The sequence below is a fragment of the Gopherus flavomarginatus genome, chromosome 8 (genome assembly GCF_025201925.1).
Source record: "Gopherus flavomarginatus isolate rGopFla2 chromosome 8, rGopFla2.mat.asm, whole genome shotgun sequence".
NCBI classification, from domain to species: Eukaryota; Metazoa; Chordata; order Testudines; family Testudinidae; genus Gopherus; species Gopherus flavomarginatus.
The window spans coordinates 49372306-49380755 of record NC_066624.1 but is presented as its reverse complement, the minus strand read 5'-3'; the positions used below and the strand labels follow the sequence as shown (position 1 = coordinate 49380755).

The window sequence follows — 8450 nt, the reverse complement described above, 5'->3', positions numbered from 1 at the left end:
GAAGGAGGGAGGCAAAATCCACTGGTGATAGAGACAGGAGGGAGTCGAGTTTGTATCTCCTGAGAAAAGGGGCTTTTTCCTTTCCTATTTCTCCCCTACCATTTCTAACATTTTCCTTTGAAGCGTTGCCTTATTCAGCTTGAGGAAACATTAGCTTTTAAGATAAAAACTACGAAATACAGAACTAGAGACATTTTTTAGAAATCTGGGATTTAGACATTTTATTTAAAGCCGGGGGGGGGGGGGTGTTGGAGTTTCTGAGAAGGTTTTTGTTTGCAAGAAGCAAAATTGTTGTGTCTGTTATTGTACCAAGTGGGGAGATGGCTCTATAAAGGAAGAGTCAAGACTAAATGCATCCAGTGAGAATGGGATTTGAACCCATGCATGCAGAGCACAATGGATTAGCAGTCCATCACCTTAACCACTGGGCCACCTCATCAGAGCTGTAAGAAAAGTGACAGGAGGAGAAATCTAAGGCCGACAGAGATAGGGACACGAAGAAGTTTTTAAATACTAAGCGTAAGCAGGGTCTGAATGAGCTCCCCCCTCACATCTAGTGAGGAGCTGGGGAAAGACTTCAGGAACAGACCGTGTTTGCATAGACACACCTACTCTGCCTAGCTATGCAGCATGATGGGGCCGCTTCCCCAAAATGACCAGTTTGGGATGGTCTTGGGTTACAAATCACTTTAGGATTGAGTGGAATAAAATGTTATTCTCCTTCCTGTATGAGTGAAGGGCAGCAGAACAGACCTAGTCCATCCTGATGGAGGGGTAGATGGGTGAGGAATAGCTTTTATTGGACTGCAGAGAAGGATTGAGGACATCACGCTAAAACAGTGGTCCCCAAATATTTCACATTGTGCCCTCTTAGCCATGGCTGTGGCCCCTCGGAAGCCACGGTCGAGAAGCAGGGCTGGGAGTGGGGCTGTTGCTTGCTGGGGAGAGGGATGCGGACAGGGGCAAGGGGGTCATCGCTGGGCTGGGAGCCAGAGGCCCAGACTGAGGGTGGGGTTGGGGAAGAGCTGGGACAGAGTGGGGCTGAGTGGTGCTTCCTCCCTGCCCTCCATGGGGGCTGACTCAGGCCCTGAGGTGCCCCCATGAATGTTCCTTTGTGTCTCCCTAGGAGTCATACCCCACATTATGGGGACCACTGAACCCTACTCGCTAAGCAGGGGCTAGTGATGCCAAAGCCCAGGGAAAGGGAGAACAAGTGTGGGGGCCCCAGCACCAGAACCATGCACCCCCTTCTGTCTGTGGCTCTGCCCCCTTCCACCCATAGCCCCATCCACTATCACCTCTGTTCCACCCCTTCCCCCACCAGCCCCACCCTGTCACTCCTTTACCCCTGCCCCGCTGCGGCCCTGAGACCAGAGAAGCTCCCTACCCCTGCTGCAGCCCCTGGGCCGTAGCAGGGAGTGGGAGCTCCTCCAGCCCTGGGGCTGACATAGGGGAGACTTTTGCAGGGTGGCCTAATTTGGCCGGGGTCCCAGTCATGGGCCCCACTGTCCCCTTGGTGATGCAAGGTTTGGGGAGACTGAGCCCCCCCCGACCTCCATTACGTGCCGCCTAGGCTACCGCTGCTCAGTGTGGGGCCAGTCTCCCTGTGTTTTCTGCTGCTTGTGCTGGGGAGCCTGGCCGGCACTAGGGGTGGGGCCCCCAGCAGCCACCCAAGGCTCCAGGGGGTCAAAGGGCACCGTGTGGCAGTGCAAAGGTGCTCACTGCTCTCCCCTGCCCCAATGCTCCTCCATGGGCCCATAGAGGGTTGGGGGGAGTGAGGAGCAACACTATGTGCTCCATGCGTCCTGGTCACTTTCCCCACCTGGGCTGTGCTGTGAGGGGAGCATCAGAAGCTGCTGCTCTCTGCCCTCCCCTTATGCAGCCCAGCTGAGGAAAGTGACCTGGATGCAGGGAGCTCGGATGACGTCACTTCTCATCTCCCCACCCCCACAGCCCCTAGGGGTACCCGGAGGAGCAGCATCCTAGGGAGGAGCAATGCTAGCTGCTCCATGCACACAGATCACTGTCCGCACGTGGGTGCAGGAGGGGGCGCAGGGGTTGGGGACAAAAGAGCGGGGGAAGGGGTTGGGGTGAAGGGGGTGCAGGAGAGGGGCAGTGGCTGGTGGCACAGGAGGGGGTGCAGGGTTAGGGGCGAAGGGAATTCAGGAGGGGGCAGTGGCTGGTGGCACAGGAAGGGGTGCAGGATTAGGGGTGAAGTGGGTGCAGGAGATGGCAGTGGCTGGTGGCACAGGAGGGGGTGGAGGGATTAGGGTGAAGGGGGTGAGAAGAGGGGCAGGGTTGGGGCGCAGGGGTTAGGGGTGAAGGGGGTGCAGGAGAAGGTCAGTGGCTGGTGGCACAGGAGGGGGTGCAGAGGTTAGGGGTGAAGGGGGTTCAGGAGAGGGGCAGTGGCTGGTGCACAGGAGGGGGTGGAGGGGTTAGGGGTGAGGGGGGTGCAGGCGAGGGGCAGTGGCTGGTGGCACAGGAGGGGGTGGAGGGATAGAGGTGAAGGGGGTGCAGGAGATGGCAGTGGCTGGTGGCACAGGAGGGGGTGCAGGGGTTAGGGGTGAAGGGGGTGCAGGAGAGGGGCAGGGGTTGAGGCGCAGGGGTTAGGGGTGAAGGGGGTGCAGGAGAGGGTCAGTGGCTGGTGGCACAGGAGGGGGCGCAGGGGTTAGGGGTGAAGAGAGTTCAGTAGGGGGCAGTGGCTGGTGGTACAGAAAGGGTGCAGGGGTTAGGGGTGAAGGAGGTGCAGGAGAGGGGCAGTGGCTGGTGGCACAGGAGGGGTGTAGGATTAGGGTGAAGGGGGTGCAGGAGAGGGGCAGTGGCTGGTGGCACAGGAGGGAGTGCAGGGGTTCGGGCGAAGGGAATTCAGGAGGGGGCAGTGGCTGGTGGCACAGGAAGGGGTGCAGGGGTTAGGGGTCAAGAGGGTTCAGGAGGGGGCAGTGGTTGGTGGCACAAGAGGGGAGTATGGGAGTTAAGGGCAAAGGGGACACAGTGTAGGGGTTAGGGCACAGGAGGGGGCAGGAGTTGGGGTGAAGGAGGCACAAGGGTTGGGAGTGCCGGAGCTAGGGGGTAAAGGGAGAGGGGGATCGTCTAGGGGCGATGGGGAAGTGCCAAAGTCTAAGTTTTACCCAGGGCACCATTTTCCCTAACGCTGATCCTTGGTAACATTTCTTGCTGGGACGGGGAGGGGAGAGAGATGAGGCGTTTTCTCTCTGTTTCTTTCCTCTCCATTTTTTGCTCCTTCCTTCAATTCCAGAATCCTCCCTTGTGTTTCAGACTGTGCAGTGACGCCCTCCCAACCCCAGGCCTCTGGAGCCTTTGGAGCAGAAAGATCCCAGGAGCTGAGGGTGAATCCAGGAGTGAGTAGCTGGCAGGAAGGAGTCCTAGCAGTTCTTCTGGGAGCACAGGTGAGGAATGACTCCCCCTTCCCTAGATTCTCCCCATGGGAACAGGGAGGGTTGTGTGATAAATTCCTGTAACTCTTCTGCCCCTCTGAGTTGGCAGAAACAAGGGCTGGGTTCAGTATCTAGGGGTTCTGCTTCAATAAAACAATATAAAACTGGCTCGAGCCCCCACCCAGTGACCTGGGACAATTACACATCACCCCCCTGGGTGCCTCTAGGAGGCAATATTTCCCCTCTTGCAAGCAGGGAGTCTGAGCCGCTCCACTCCACCAGCCATCCATGAACCACTCCAGTGGTCCCTGCAAACTGCTCTGCTGGGGCAGCAAAGAGCCACCAAATGTTCTGAGGGCTGGAGAAAAATGCCTTCTAGTGAGTAGTGAAAGAGCTCAACCTGTTTATCTTATCAAAAGAAGATTGAAAGGTGACTTCACTGAAGTGTTGAAGTGCCTTCAGGGAGAGAAAAGACTGGGTATTAAAGGGCTCTTTAATCGAGCAGAGAAAGGCATAACAAGACCCAATGGCCGAAAAGTGAAAAGAGAAATTCATATTACAAATAGGGCGCAAAAATTCAGCAGTGAGGATGATTCACCACAGGAACAAGCTACCAAGGAAAGTGGTGGATTCGCCATCTCCTGATGTCATTTAATGAAGACTAGATGCCTTTCTGGAATGTTTTTGCCCCAAAGTAGCTCTTGTGTCATACAGGAGGCCTGTGATATGCAGGGGATCAGATTAGATGCTCTAATGGTCTCTTCCGGCCATAAAGTTGACTAATTTCTGAAAAACAGAGTGTAGCATTGGGAGCAGCGTCTGATGTTTTCCTGTCTAGCTGGCTTGCTGCCTAGAACGAACACTCCTTTAGTGGGGTGATCCACAGGGAGTAGCTCAAACCTCCAAAGGTCCAGGCCAGGGGCAGGACATTGGCACAGCAAGGGAGGGGTGTGACAGTGACACCACAAAGGCCTTTTACAGGACCTCAGACTATTGGTCCAAGGTGGTGGGGAGGTGGTGACCTCACAGAGAGATGCTGACATCAGCCAGGCAGGACAGGGGTGAGGGGCCAGGGAAACCTCAGAGACCCTTGGGGCTTTGCTTCAGCAAGTCTCCTTCTCCAGGTCTCTCTTTGAGGACTGAGAGAGTATTTGGGTTCACAGACGTGAGCGCCAGGAGGAACCTCTTTTGAGTTTTCTCCTTCCCTTGTAGTGATTTTACTAGAAAACAGCTGTCCCTGTTTAGAAGGTAAAAGCCTCCTCGAAGGAAGGGGTATCATGGGGTTGTCACAGTTCAGATGCCAATGCCCCACCGCCCCCACTGTAAGGAAGCTCCTGCCACCTGCTCTGTGTTTGCAGGGCGGGAAAGAGCAGCATCCACGGCAGAGATTTGCTCCTGGCTGCCGGAGCAGAGCAGCAGGCTTAGCTGTCAGAACTTCCTGGAGCTATGAAAGGGGAGGGTCCCATGGCTCTGTAGCAGAATGCAGGGCAGGCGAGTTCACGGCAGGCATTATGGGATACTGGAGGAGGCCAGTTATGGTTATATAATGAACGGCAGCATCTACACTGGCACTCTGTCCCTTTAAGTTTGCTGCAAAAAAGCTCTAGGCCTCTCATCGAAGTGGTTTTATTTTGTCACCAAAAGAGGGCAGTTTTGTTACCATGTGGCATTGCAGTGTGTACACCAGCCACGAGTTGCCGACCGAAGGTGGTCAGACACTGTGTTTTAAACAGATGCAAGCACCATGGCTTAGCTGGCTAAAGCACTTGCCTTGTAAACAGGAGATCCTGGGTTCAGGTCCCTAAGGGAGTGGCTTTTGGGGTACATGGAATTGGCTACTATCAGAAGACAAGATTCAGAGCTAAATGGGCCTTCGGCCTAGCCAGTGTGGTTTTTATTATGGTTTAAATTATGCTCAGAGCCACTGATAATAGAGTTATTGAAAGTTTGGGAGATAAGAACTGATAGGACAGTGGTCCAGTCCCCTCGCAGCTGACCCCCTCCCTCTGAGACAGGGGCAGGTCTGAGCTCTTGCACCAAATGCTCATTGTGGCTGCCAGAATCTGTGGGCAGCTCAATTAATTTGCATTGAGGGTTGAGTCCTGCTTTGTGCCCAGTGTCTGAGAATGAAAATCCTAAACCGCCCTTTGAAACAACAAAAGCAGCAGGACGTGTTATTGTCCCTGCCCCAAAGCAGACAGACCAATGGAGAAATGCCACTGAGTCCACGGTAATACTCCACTGCCATTTTACCTTTTTTGCTTGCTAAACTCCCTCCCAACCTTGTGGGGTCCCAGACCCCGGTATTGAGCCTGAGCTGAGATGTCTACACTGCAAATTTACCACCCCACGGCCCAAGCCCCAGGAGCCGGAGCTGGCATGGGGCAGCCCTGGATGTTTCATTGCAGTGTGGACATAGCCTAGCATTATGTCTACACTGCCATTAGCACACCCAAGTCACTATTCTCAAACCCTGGGTCAGCTGATTCAGGCTTGTGGGGCTTGTGCGACAGGGTAATAAAATTACAGTATAGACACTTGGGCTTGAGCCCAGCCTCTGAGACTCCACAAGGGGTGAGGGTCTCCGAGCCTGGGCTCCAGTCTGAGCCCAAATGTCTACACTGCAGTTTTTAGCCTCACAACCTGAGCCCCAGGAGCCCAAATCAGATCATCCAGGCCAGCCAGGCCACAGGGATTTTATCTCAGTATAGCTGCACTCTCAGGTACGTCTACATTGCAATGCAAGCCCAGGGTTAGCAGAAGTCATGTCAGCAGCCCCAACACATAAACCTAAACTATGAGGAAAAGACCCACCCACAAATAAGCTGGGCAGTGTCCTTCTCCCTAAGGTTCGTAAGTCCAGCAAAAAAAAAGTCATTTAACATGAGCCATCTCCTCTCTCTACCCCACTCACAGCTGTTGTCCTTAGTCAGTGCAAGCCCAGAGGGCCTCTGTAGAGCTCATCTGCCATCCTGGGTGGAAAAGGGGGAAAATAAGAAGGCACCGTACTCACTAAGTTGTCTAGGGACTCACTCACCCCTCCACAGCCACCCTGTCCTAAAGTTGGACTAACACATAAATTTTAGCATGAGAACTCAGGCCCCAGCCCACTTGGCTTTGGAACCAATGTCCCCTGCCTAGCAAGTGCTATTGAATTGAGGGTGAGGAACATGCTATATGCCCAGAGGCTTTTATTCCTCCAGCCTGCAAGGACAGAGGGGCTGTCAGGAAGTTGCCCCTTCAATCCCCACACACAAAGGCCCTTCTTAGAAAAGGCAAAATCCTGAATTGAAAAAAACATCAAAGAAGACTCCAGAAAGACAGATTTTTAAGATATAATGAGTAGTTTATTACCTGACCAGGGACTTGAACCCTCAGATTAAAAGTCTGATACTTTACAACTGAGCTAGTCAGACTCACAAACAAATACAGCACGTTGGTGCAGAGGAGAAACTAGTCAAGGAAACGAAAGCAGGAAACAAAAGGGGAAACCTGCTGCTCTCTCTGGCCTGGTCAACACTACGAGTTTATGTCACATTAACCCTGCATCCGTCCACACAAAGAAGCCCTTTATATTGATATAAAGGGCTCTTAATACCGGTATCTGTACTCCTCCTTGATGACGAGTAGTGCTGAAATCAGTATTGCCATGTCAGATCAGGGTTAGTGTGGCTGCAAATTGACGGATTGGTCTCTGGGCGCTATCCCACAGTGCACCATTGTGACTGCTCTGGACAGCAATCTGAACTCGGATGCACTGGCCAGGTAGACAAGAAAAGCCCCGTGAACTTTTGAATTTCATTCCTGTTTGCCCAGCGTGGAGCACTGATCAGCACAGGTGACTATGCAGTCCCAGAATCAAAAAAGAGCTCCAGCATGGACTGTTCGGGAGATACTGAAGCTGATCTCTGTATGGGGAGATGAATCTGTTTTATCAGAACTCCGTTCCAAAAGACGAAATACCAAAACATTTGAAAAATCTCCAAGGCTATGATGGACAGAGGCCACAATAGGGACTCAACGCAGTGCTGAAACTTAAGGAACTGAGACAAGCGTACCAGAAAGTCAAAGAATGAAATGGACGCTCATGGAGGGAGGGGCGACTGAGGATTGTAGCTATCCCACACTTCCCGCACTCCTCAAAAACCATTTGAATTCTTGGCTGAGTTCCCAAAGCCTGAAGGGTCAAAAACATTGTCGCGGGTTGTTCAGAGTATATGTCGTTCCCCCGCCTCCTGCCCCCATGAAAACAAAGGGAAAAAAATCCTCTTCACCTTTTTTCAGTGTCACTGTATGTCTACTGGATGCTGCTGGCAGATGTGGTGCTGGAGCACTAACAGCAGCATCCCCTTCCCTTCCCTTGCGGACGGCAGACGGTACAGTAGGACAGGTATCCATATCGTCGTCCCGTGAGTGCTCCTGACTGGCCTCGGTGAGGTCTGCCGGGGGTGCCTGGACAAAGATGGGAATGACTCCCAGGTTCATTCATAGCAGCTGGAGGCTGCGCTCCCTCCCCCCTTTGATCCCTGCTTGCAGAAGCAATAAGTCAGTGTTGTTTCAAATTCCTGCATTCTTTATTACTTCATTACACAAAGGGAGGATAACTGCCATGGTAGCCCAGGAGGGGTAGGGGAGGAGGAAGCAATGGGTAGGGTTGTTGCAGGGGCACCCACTAGAATGGCAGCAGCGCATCATTTCTGCAGGATCTCTAGGGCTCTGACCGGAGCGCCCGTTTGCCCCCTGGTTTTAGTAGGCTTGCCTGATAATCTAGGCAGACTGACTCTCCATTAGACAAAACTTAAAGAAGAGAATGACCTGGGAGTCATTCCTATTTTTTGTCCATAAGCCCGTGGCCGACCCATCGAGGCCAGCCAGGAGCACCCATGACAGCAGCAGATGGTGCAGTATAACTGGTTAACTGTCATTATCAACTTGCAAAGCAGCAGACGGTACAGTAGGGCTGGTAACCATCTTTGCTAACTTGCAAAAAGCAAGGGGATGCTGCGGTAGCACTGCAGTACCACGTCTGTCAGCACTATAAGAAGACATACTGTG

At 53.1% G+C, this 8450-nt stretch overlaps 1 non-coding gene across 1 annotated transcript; it reads right to left on the bottom strand.

The window, feature by feature from the left end:
• Positions 1 to 351: 351 nt before the first annotated feature.
• TRNAS-GCU (transfer RNA serine (anticodon GCU)) lies at positions 352 to 439 on the bottom strand. Its single transcript has one exon. It is a non-coding gene; the product is annotated as a tRNA-Ser (tRNA).
• Between the last annotated feature and the right edge of the window lie 8011 nt (positions 440 to 8450).